We start from the raw sequence: 12,765 nt of genomic DNA, 5'->3' as shown, positions 1-12,765 counted from the left end.
ATAGAACTTCTACTATGTCCCAGGCACTGCATTAGGTACTGGTAATACAAGGTGGGGAAAAGCAAGCATTGTCCATACTTCTTAGAGCCTGCAGTCTAAAGAATAATTACTAATTGTAGTAAATATAGACAAGATACTATGAGCCATGGAACAGGGAGCCTTTCTCACCTGGAAGGATGAGGAAAGGCATCCCTTGTGAAATGTCTTCTTAATTGATGTATGTGGTAGGTAGCCTAAGGGGACAAGGGAGTAAAGGAGTAAGTATTTCTTGCAAAGGGGAAAGCAAATATTAAGAATTTGAGCTTCAAAAAAGGAATGCTTCACGTTGATATTACAGTCTCAACAAATACAATTAAATTGCTGGCTGTTAATACATTGCATAAAAGTGGAGGAGTGGATTTCTGCCAAAATTAGGACATATACTTAGGATTAAAAATGTGCTCTGTGATATCAGTGAGATTGCTGTGAGACTGGGAGAAAAAACGTACAAAGAGGTTATCCTCTGGACCCAATGGCACTGCTGTACATCAAGGCTTTTGCTGAAGTAGAAAACCTGCTATTGATATTGAGATGCTCTTGAATGAAACAATGACTTCAAATAAGAGTTCCAAACTGAAACTCAGAAAGACCACCAATCTGACATGACTTAAATTTGAACTGCTTCTCAGATAGGCAATTTATACTTTGGGGTAAATGGAAACTGGGCTTGGTTTCACTAATGATAAAAATGACATTTTGCTATTAAATTTGGTTTAATATTTTCATTTTACAAATCCCTAACTTCAAAAACTCTCTAAGGGAAAGTAAGGGGAAAAGGATAGGACTCACTTGTTTAGTTACATTACCCTGAATTTTAATTTAAATTGAGCTGCGCTATCTCCACCAATGCTTGACTAGAAGCCTGCACAGTGAGTAGTTGTAATGGAGGAGATTGGCTCATTTTAATGGCCACATCTGATGGATCTCAAAGAAATTCAGGTAAAACAACTCTTTGCATAGTTCATAGTCAATTATTTATACTTACAGAAAAATGCCAAAGCATAGAAAACTTTAAATGGTGGATAATCAGCAACATTCACATTTTTCCTTGAGGTTTGCCAGGATTGTACAAACACATTTAGGCTTTGAAAGACATGTTTTGGAACTTTATTGGAGGTATTCTAAGAAATACCTTCATGTTAAAACAATTTCCAAATATTTTAGGAATAACTAGAATCTCTCTGTAAATAATTCATGCCTTAATTACTTATTATAATTATGAGAAATTAATACTGAAGTATTTCAGAAAAATGACATATTAAGAATGTGACACTGCTTCCATGTCATATAAGAGCATGAGGATATCTCTATTATGAAACTTACTGCATTTTGCTACAACATTTTTGTCTATCTTCTCTTCCAGATTACAAGCTTCTTAAAAAATAGACTGTGCACAGATCTAACTTTCTGGCCTACATTTGCAGCACTGGAGACTACTATTGAAATATTAATTCAAAGGATATTTTAGAAAACATTATAGACAGAACTCTACCATAAAAGAGCATATATAAATATAGCATATTTTCTGATGTTATTGAATCATCTTAAATATTGGTTAATGCAAATTTCAATCTCTAAGGCACTTCTACAACACACCTGAAAAATGATCGTCATCTTGTACTTGAATGTCCTCACTGAGAAAGAAATTGCCAACTCAAAATAAGTTTATTTCATTTTTAGGAAGCTCTAATTGTTAGAAAACTCACTCTTAAAATGAGTTAAATTCTCTATTCCTCAACTTGTATGCATTTTTTTGGTTTTTAAATTAGGGGCAACTTGATCTTTTTTTGATTTTACAGCTCTAACATAGCTAAAGCTGGCTTTCAGGTCCTTTGCCCCCTTACCTACTCTTCATAATTTTTTTTATTAAAAGAAATATATTGTGGTATAATCTAAAAATATACTGACTTGAATGTACACTTTAATGAATTTTGACAAATGTAAATATTTTGTAACTTCTGTTTCCATCAAGGTAGACAATTTTCCTATTACCCCCTTTGCAGTTTTCCCTTTCCTCTTTGCAGTCACTCTCTACTCCATATATGATACAGGCAACTGCTGATATGTTTTCTGTCGCCAGAGATTCATTTTTCCTTTTCTAGAAAGTCATATAAACAGAAACATAAAGTATATACTCTTGTGTGTCTAGCTTTTTTCTCACCATAATGTTTCTGACATTCATCCTTGTTGCATTCCTCATAATTCTATCCTTCTGCTGTATGATATGACATTGTATGGATATACCACAACTGGTTCACCCATATAAATCTTGTTGGAGATTTTCTGATGATGGCCATTCTGACCGGTGTGAGGTGATACCTCAATGTAGTTTGTTTGTTTGTTTGTTTGTTTTGCGGTATGTGGGCCTCCCAGCGCTGTGGCCTCCCCCGTTGCGGAGCACAGGCTCCGGGCGCGCAGGCTCAGTGGCCATGGCCCACGGGCCCAGCCGCTCCGCGGCATGTGGGATCCTCCCGGACCGGGACAGGAACCCGTGCTCCCCGCATCGGCAGGCGGACTCCCAACCACTGCGCCACCAGGGAAGCCCTCAATGTAGTTTTGATTTGCATTTCTCTAATGATTGGTGATGTTGAGCATCCTTTCATGTGTTTGTTGGCAATCTGTTTCTCTTCTTTGGAGAAATGTCTATTTAGGTCTTCTGCCCATTTTTGGATTGGGTTGTTTGTTTCTTTGATATTGAGCTGCATGAGCTGCTTCTAAATTTGGGAGATGAATCCTTTGTCAGTTGCTTCATTTGCAAAGATTTTCTCCCATTCTGAGGGTTGTCTTTTGGTCTTGTTTATGGTTTCCTTTGCTGTGCAAAAGCTTTGAAGTTTCATTAGGTCCCATTTGTTTATTTTTGGTTTTATTTCCTTTTCTCTAGGAAGTGGGTCAAAAAGGATCTTGCTGTGATTTATGTCATAGAGTGTTCTGCCTATGTTTTCCTCTAGGAGTTTGATAGTGTCTGGCTTTACATTTAGGTCTTTAATCCATTTCGAGTTTATTTTTGTGTATGGTGTTAGGGAGTGTTCTAATTTCATACTTTTACATGTACCTGTGCAGTTTTCCCTGCACCACTTATTGAAGAGGCTGTCTTTTCTCCACTGTATATTCTTGCCTCCTTTATCAAAGATAAGTTGACCATATGTGCGTGGGTTTATCTCTGGGCTTTCTCTCCTGTTCCATTGATCTATATTTCTGTTTCTGTGCCAGTACCATACAATAAATGCTGGAGAGGGTGTGGAGAAAAGGGAACCCTATTGCACTGTTGGTGGGAATGTAAATTGATACAGCCACTGTGGAGAACAGTATGGAGGTTCCTTGAAAAACTAAAAATAGAACTACCATATGACCCAGCAATCCCACTACTGGGCCTATAGCCTGAGAAAACCATAATTCAAAAGGAGTCATGTACCAAAATGTTCATTGCAGCTCTATTTACAATAGCCAGGACATGGAAGCAACCTAAGTGTCCATCATCGGATGAATGGATAAAGATGTGGCACATATATACAATGGAATATTACTCAGCCATAAAAAGAAACGAAACTGAGATATTTGTAGTGAGGTGGATCGACTAAGAGTCTGTCATACAGAATGAAGTAAGTCTGAAAGAGAAAGACAAATACCGTATGCTAACACATATATATGGAATCTAAGAAAAAAAATGTCATGAAGAACCCAGGGGTAAGATGGGAATAAAGACACAGACCTACTAGAGAATGGACTAGAGGATATTGGGAGGGGGAAGGGTTAGCTGTGACAAAGTGAGAGAGTGGCATGGACATATATACACTAGCAAACGTAAAATAGATAGCTAGTGGGAAGCAGCCGCATAGCACAGGGAAATCAGCTCCGTGCTTTGTGACCACCTAGAGGGGTGGGATAGGGAGGGTGGGAGGGAGGGCGACGCAAGAAGGAAGAGATATGGGAGCATATGTATATGTATAACTGATTCACTTTGTTATAAAGCAGAAACTAACACACCACTGTAAAGCAATTATACTCCAATAAAGACGTTAAAAAAATCTTGTTGGATATTTTGGTCATATCCAGTTTTACCTATTATGAATAATGGTGTTACACATTTTTTGAACAAATTTGTGTGACATGAGACTTCATATCTCTTGGATAAGTATGAACTATTAGGTAATTGCTTGGTCATCTGTAAATGTATATTTAACTTTAAAGCTTTCTTGCTACAAGCCCATTAACAATGTATTCATGTTTCTCTAGGTCCACACCAAAAGTTGATATTAACAGTTTTCTAAATTTTAGACATTATAGTGGTATGTAGTGGTATCTCATTATAATTGTAATCTGTACGTCTTTGATGGAGCAATCTCTAAATCTATACAAATTATATATACTTAATATATATGTTATATACAATATATGTCAATATTTTAATTAATTTTTTATTGGAGTATAGTTGATTTACAATGTGTTAGTTTCTGCTGTACAGCAAATTGAGTCTGTTATACATATACATACATCCACTCTTTTTTACATTCTATTCCCATATAGGTCATTACAGAGTACTGAATAGAGTTCCCTGTGCTATACAGTAGGTTCTTATTAGTTATCTATTTTATATATAATAGTGTGTATTTATATAAAAAATATAATTAGGCACTTAAAAATAAAAGGAAGATATGCAAATAGCCAATAGGCATATATTCATAGATACATATACTTTACATTTATATATATAACATATCCATAGATATATTTTTTCCATTTTCTCCCATTGGATTGTCTTTTTATTTTTGAAGTGTAAAAGTTCTTTAATCTGTATATAAGTTCTTTGCCAGATATCGATATTGCAAACCTTTTCCAAGTTTGATCTTTTCTGTTGATTTTCTTAATTTTGATTTTTATACAATAGAAATTTTTTAAAATTTTGATACATACTAAATTGTCAATATTTTATTTTATATTTCATAATTTTTGTATTATCTAAAAATTGTTTTCTTGTCTTTAGACCATGTGTTTCCCTTTGTTTTCTTCTAGATGTGTTATAATTTGGGTATTATGCTTAGATCTATGAGTTAATTAGAGTTATTTTTATGATTATTTCATATAAAGGTCATGGTTACTTTTGTCTGTATAGATATCCAATTGTTCTGTTATTCCTCAAAAGCAGTGCTATCCAACAGAAATATAATATGAGGAACATATAATTTTTTATCTCATAGTAGCCACATTGAAACTGTAAGAATAAAGACATAAAAATAATGTTACCATATAATTTATATTACCTCATATATACAAAATAGTATTATTTCAATACATAATCAATATAAAAATATTAGTGAAATGAAGAATAAAGTTCAATGAAAAACAAACTACAGTGTCTATAAAAGGTATACCACAAAGTAAAAGTGTAAATTGTCTGTTAAATCTGAGAGTGAGCAACTAAGAGAGAAGCAAAAAGGCAAAGTTACATATAAGATGTGGGATCTAAACCACTGGAGGATAACAATGATTTTAGAAAAAGAAAAAGAAAATAGTATAAAATACAGTGATAAACTTTATGAATAGGAGCATATCGACCAGAACAAGGGAGGTGGCAACCTACACAGGATTACACAGCATGTAGAATGATGTCTTTGCTGTCGGGCTTGATACGTTGCAAAGATGTGTGCAAATTCTGCTTCCCTTCTCTTAGGGATCACAGTCCTTAGATGCCTGTTGTAAATTTCTACAAACATATGATTAATGTATTTTGCAGTTTTCTAGTTGCTAAAGAAGGGCAGAAGTCTCTTATCCTTAATGGACAGGATCGGATTGTGGCATCCAAGGTTGGGAGTTTCTTTCTGGTACTTTAAAAATGCCATTTTATATTATTTTGGCTTACAAATCTTCTGACAGGTCTGCATGACTCATACCTGTATTTTCACATACATAACGTGTCATTTTTTCTCTGGTTGCTCCTAAGATATACTCTTTATGGCTGTTTTCAACAATTTAATTATGATGGTAGTGGTGTTTCATGAGATTCATTGGCATTTATCTATTGTTAAATAGTTTTCATCAAATTTGACCTTTTTTCTCACCATAGAAGATCTACAGGTGACAAGTTAGCATATGAAAAGATATTCAACATTATATGTCATTAAGGAACTGCAACTTAAAATAACAATGAGATACCACTACACATCTATCAGAATGACCAGAATCTAGAACACTTACAACACCAGATGCTGATGAGAATGTGAAGCAACAGGAACTCTTTTTTTTTTTACTGAAGTATAATTGATGTACAATATAGTGATTCACGATTTTTAAAGGTTATACTGCATTTATAGTTATAAAATATTGTCTCTATTCCCTGTGCAGTACAATATATCACTGTAGCTTATTTTATACATAATACTTTGTATCTCTTAATCCCCTATTATACTGCCTCCACGTTTCCCTCTCCCCACTGACAATCACTAGTTTATTCTCTATATCTGTGAGTCTGCTTCTTTTTGTTATATTCTCTAATGTGTTGTATTTTTTAGATTCCACATATAAGGGAATTCTTATTCCTTGCTAGTGGCAATACCGAAAGGTACAGTCACTTTGGAAGACAGTTTGACATTTTCTTACAAAACTAAACATACTATTTCCAAATGATCCAGCAATCATGTCTTTGGTGTTTACCCAAATGAATTGAGAACATATGTCCACACAAAAACCTGCACACTGTTTACAACAGCTTTTTTGATAATTAGCAAAACTTGGAAACAATCAAGATGCCCTTTGGTAGGTGAGTGGGTAAATAAAGTGTGGTACATCCAGACTGTGGAATATTATTCAATGCTATTAAGAAATGAACTATCAAGCCATGAAGACCCATGGATGAACTTTAAGTGCATCTTACTAAGAGAAAGAAACCAATCTAAAAGGCTACCAACTGTATGATTCCAACTAAATGACATTCTGGAAAAAGCAGAACTGTGGAGATAGTAAAAAGATTAGTGGTTGCCAAGGAGGAGAAAGAAATAGATGAGCAGGCAGAGCACAGAGGATTTGAGGACAGTAAAACTGCTCTGTAAGACACTACAATGGAGGACACATATCATTAAACATTTGTCAAAATCCATAGAATGTACAACAGCAAGCATGAATGTAAACTATGAACTTTGGGGGATGATGATGTATCAGTGTAGGTTCATGGATTGTAACAAATGTACCATCTAGTCTGGGATATTAATAGTGGAGGAGGTTGTGGAAACTGGGAGTATATGGGAACTCTCATTCTTTTCACTCAATTTTGCCATGAATATAAAACTTCTCTAAAAAAAAGTTCATTATTTTAAAAGTTTGACTTTTATTTTTCAAATACCTGCATGATTTACCTCTTGATATTATCCCATAAGTAAGTGAATCTCAGTTTACTGTTAGACTTTGTTTTCTCTTTATTTCAAAGATTTGGTATAAAAAAGAAATGTAAAAATGTAAAAAATTTTATTAATAATTTTTAGGAATCAGTAATTACAATGATTCTTCCAGTAGAGCAGCTTATACACCTTCGTATAGTTGCATTTAAATAGTAACTGTAAAGAAGGAAAATATTTTGTATATGCTTCTTACTCAGTCTTGCTCATTATGAAAACCAGAATCTTGACTAGAATTGTAAGTTGGAAATCCTAATTATTTTTTTCTTTTTTTAAAAAATTAGTTTCTGCTTTATAACAAAGTGAATCAGTCGGAAATCTTTATATTTGAAAGGAATTTTTAAAACACAGGACTTGATGGAAAATATAAAAATATCCATGAAGATTAACTTAATATAAAAAGTAACACTAGGGGGCTTCCCTGGTGGCGCAGTGGTTACGAGTCCGCCTGCCAATGCAGGGGACACGGGTTCGTGCCCTGGTCCGGGAAGATCCCACATGCCACGGAGCAGCTGGGCCCGTGAGCCATGGCCGCTGAGCCTGTGCGTCCGGAGCCTGTGCTCCACAACGGGAGAGGCCACAACAGTGAGAGGCCCGCATACCACAAAAAAAAAAAAAAAAAGTAACACTATAGGGCCTCCCTGGTGGCGCAGTGGTTGAGAGTCCGCCTGCCGATGCAGGGGACACGGGTTCGTGCCCTGGTCCGGGAAGATCCCACATGCTGCGGAGCAGCTGGGCCCATGAGCCATGGCCGCTGAGCCTGAGCATCTGGAGCCTGTGCTCCGTAACGGGAGAGGCCACAACAGTGAGAGGCCCGCATAATGCAGAAAAAAAAAAAAAAAGTAACACTATATTCTATATTATCATAACAGCTTTTTCTGTGTGACAGGTATATACAATATATGTAGCATTTGATAATAATTACTAATAATTCATGTAGAAGAACTAGAGCTGCATCCTTGCCATATTCATCATCTCTCTAATAGTCAACTATTTTTTTTTGCAGTACACGGGCCTCTCACTGCTGTGGCCTCTCCCGTTGCGGAGCACCGGCTCCGGACGCGCAGGCTGAGCGGCCATGGCTCACGGGCCCAGCCGCTCCGCGGCATGTGGGATCTTCCCGGACCGGGGCACGAACTTGTGTCCCCTGCATCGGCAGGTGGACTCTCAACCACTGCGCCACCAGGGAAGCCCTCTAATAGTCAACTCTTGAATTTTCTCTTCTTTATTCCCTTCCCAGATCTTTGTTAGGTTTATTCTTTGTTTCAATGGAAAAGCGAGATGTGTCTACTTTATATGTTTAAAAAAAGTTAACATCATAAATGAGAGTTCCCATAAACTGATTTCTAGAGTGTTGGTATTTTCTTCAATAACTTCACAGTGTCTACTAATATCTCCCCATTGACCTAGTTTTTGTTTGTTTGTTTTTTGCGGTACGCGGGCCTCTCATTGTTGTGGCCTCTCGCGTTGCGGAGCACAGGCTCCAGGCGCACAGGCTCAGAGGCCATGGCTCACGGGCGCAGCCGCTCCGCCGCATGTGGGATCTTCTTGTACCCGGGCACGAACACGCGTCCCCTGCACCAGCAGGCGGACTCTCAACCACTGCGCCACCAGGGAAGCCCCCTAGGTTCTTTTATTAACTTAACCTTTTTCTACCTCTCATTGAAATCTTGCTAACCACTGTTTATTAATATTCTTTCCATGTGCTTTTATTTTCACTATGATCATCCCTGAGTACTTCTGGGAAAATAGAATTTTGATGGCCCACAGATTTTTTTCAGAAAAAGCAACTTTTAGATTCTTTGCAAGCTGTAAATGGAAATATGAATACCACTCTTCTTATATGAGAGCTTTAACATTTAAATCATTGTGTGCAATATTTGTGGAGACTGTAACAGTGTAAAGTTATTCTTCCGCCAAATGCTGCCTGATAGATTCTTGAAAAAGCATTGCTGTTAATAAATAACTTCTTATCTTGATAAAACTTCAACATTTCTGTTCCCAAATGTGGGAATAATATATAGAAATACTTAAGTGACATCAAGATAAAATGCCATATATATATGTATATATATATGTGTGTGTATATATATATATATATATATATCTCATTACTGATGTAGAATCTTTGTTTAAAGACAATAACTTCAATAGCAGAGGGAACTTTACCATTGCAGGCTTCAGGTAACCTCTATATTTCTCAGATTTCATGCTAAATCATAAAATGTGCCATATTGTGTCTGAAGCTATTTTTTCAATAGTCCATTTTCTTAAATGAACTAGCAAAGCAGTAAATACTGAGGAACATTTTGGCTCCCAAATCCTAAAGCCATTCTGATTATGCCTGGATGATCATGGGGACATCACTGGAACTACCAGAGGACTGGCTGAAATACCAGTGTTCTGGCCAGCTTATAAATTAGAAATTATACAGAATCCAATTTTATTTTTTTGTTAAGTCGTTCCTATGAGGCTTTTGGGATATCAGTGTAAAGTCCTTTGATGTGTAATCTTTATCCATTAGATAGGGAACAATGCCAATCCCCGTCATAAATACTTTCACAATCTGACACTGAAAATCCAATGTAGGGCATAGGACCTGCAAATAGGATATGAATCACACACATCCATCCACTCATTCAGACAATCCACAAATATTCATTTTTAAGTCTACTATATGCCAATAATGTACCGGGCTCGAAGGTGCTAAACCATGCTAAATGCTGAAACAGACATACTCAGTTCTGGCCCTCCTGGAACTTATGACCTACAGAAGTGCCTTCATTGTAAATGGTCAGGTCTCAGCCAATGCTATTATCATCAGCAGGTGACCAGATGATAGAGCTTGCTTTCTAAACAAGCTCCACACTCTTTGCTTTCAACATTTTTGCTTTCCTTCAAGGCACAGAATCCAGTGGTCAGTTTCTCCCAGTTAGTGAGGTTTGGGGAAAATGTACCCAGTGAACAATTCCTTGCGGCCTCACTCTTTCCTCACACTCCCCTCTGTGCTCTTGAGCTAAAGAGACCCGGATTCAAGTCACTTGCTCTAACCTTATTAATTTAAAATAGGGCTGCTCCTGCTTTGAGGATTTCCACTGGACCAACACAGTAGCAAAGCAGCACTGAATCAGAAGCAGGTAAATTTCAAAATGACAGCTCTAAAAATATCCACTCTCCTTTTGTTCTCCTCCTATCCCTTTGCTCTGAACACCTCTGCCCTGAGGCTTTGCCTTTACCCTCCTCTGATTACTGCTCCAAAAGGGTTTCCAAGAGCGGGGAGTATTTATGGCTTCATTTGCTCCCAAGTCCTTGGTGGAAAAGGATGCTTGCTTCCTGATTCTTACCAATTCCACATTCACATCGTTAACACAAAAATCATCATTTAAAAGAAAAATTTCCTCAGCTTCATATATCTTCTGGGCCAACACTGAAAGAATATTTTCAAAGAAACAATATCCTTCTTTGCTTTTCTGAGTTTCACGTTCTTACCTCCAGTCTCATTTTCAACCCTTATTACGGGATGCCTCACAAAAATAGAAGAAAGTTCTTTGTGCTTTTCCTGTACCAGCCAATTACTCTAATTTCTTCAATCTCTAACGAACAGAATGCAAAATCAACACAAAGCCTGATTATGCGACCTCTTCCAAGGGAAAGATCTGAGACTTGTCTATTTACTAATGAAGCTCAGTGTGTATTAAGGGTTGACTGAAGCAATCATCAGGAATTTTCATCCCTTAAATTAGTGTTTTCCACCAGATGCACATCTTTCATTTCGGATAATATAACTTTTAAGCTCAGGAAACAACTGGACAAAAGAAAAGAAAAAAAGGTAACCAACAACATTTGCAGTAATAACACACTAACAGCTATCATCCTTCCCTCAGGAATTCAGCCTACTTTATGGACACAATTTCGTACAAACTCATTAGAAAGCTAACAAAACCCAAAACCACGTCACAATAGCGTAGAGAGGTAAAGGTCAAAACATTACTGCCAGGCCCAGCAGACCATGGCACCTACCGGAAAGAGCACAGGACAGGAAAACCTGGAAGCCTGTATTCCAGTTTCGGTTACTCCTGTAAGCATTAGTAGGATCTGAGTGAACTCAGCCTGCCCTGCTTTTTCCTTTTATAAAAGCCTACATCACCCTCTCAGTAGAGTGAAACGCCACATCTGAAAAGTTGCAGATCTCTTTAGGAAAGAAACAAAACTCACGCTTTCCAACCAACATGGAATAATTCAGTCAATGGAGACTTAATAAAAATCTGCCATAAAGCAACTGTTTACTTGAAATCTATCTTTTGTGGTATAATTTATTGGGGTAAGGAGTGTAAGGAAATCATAATTAGAGTTACCAATTATTCCAGAAATCAAGGTCATTGAGTTCAGATTCCAACTTTGACCTTGACCCAGGCTTACAGAGACGTAACATGTCCCAATACCTCATATCCACCATACATGGGAGAAACAAGGTATGCAGACAGATCCCCTTATGTAGTGGTTTTAATACAGGGTCTCAGATTCGTTGCCATTCTTCGCATCCAGATGGGGCCATTTTCCCTTGAATTTAGGCAGGCTTTCCATGGCTTCAAACAATAGAGCAGGGGTCAGTAAATTATGGCTGGCGGGCCAACTCTAGCCCTCTACCCGCTTTTACAAATGAAGCCTTATTGGAACACAGCCATGTTCCTCAGTATATGTATTGTTTCTCTCTGTTTTCACATCACAGCAGCGGAGCTAAGTCGTTGCAAAAGAGACAGTATGGCTTGTAAAGCCTAAAATATTGAGGGTCTGACACTTTATGGAAAAAGGTCCCCAATGCCTGCAATAGTATATAATGATAGTGATGCTTTGTAGCATCTAGGACTAGATCATAAAAGGTCATGCAGCTTTGGCATGATTCTCGTGGAATGCTTTGACTCTGGACACTCATTCTTGGGCTACTCTATCTTGAATCCTAACTACCACGTTATGAGAAGTCCAAGCCACATGGGCAGCCATCTATAGGCACTCCAGGCAACAGTCCTTGTTGGGCCCAGTCTTCAAGTCATCCCATCTCAAGAGTCAGACATGGGAATTAAAATTATCTAGATGATTCCAGCCCCAGCCATTTCAATCCTCATGAGCTGAGGTTTCAGATATCAGTCATGGAGTAGAGACAAGCCATCTCCTCTGTGTACTCTTTGAACTGCTGACCCACAGAATCTGAGCACATGTTAAAATGTTTGTTTGTTTCACCACTAAGTTTGGACTTCTTTATTATGTAGCAATAGACAACTAGAGCACTGTGTACACAGGAGATCTACATTTCACAGAGCACATACTTTTAGATGTGAATGTT

Source organism: Mesoplodon bidens (assembly GCF_964165515.1).
Source record: "Mesoplodon bidens genome assembly, contig: HAP1_SCAFFOLD_289, whole genome shotgun sequence".
In the NCBI taxonomy this organism is placed as follows: Eukaryota; Metazoa; Chordata; class Mammalia; order Artiodactyla; family Ziphiidae; genus Mesoplodon; species Mesoplodon bidens.
This window is presented reverse-complemented; position numbering follows the sequence as displayed.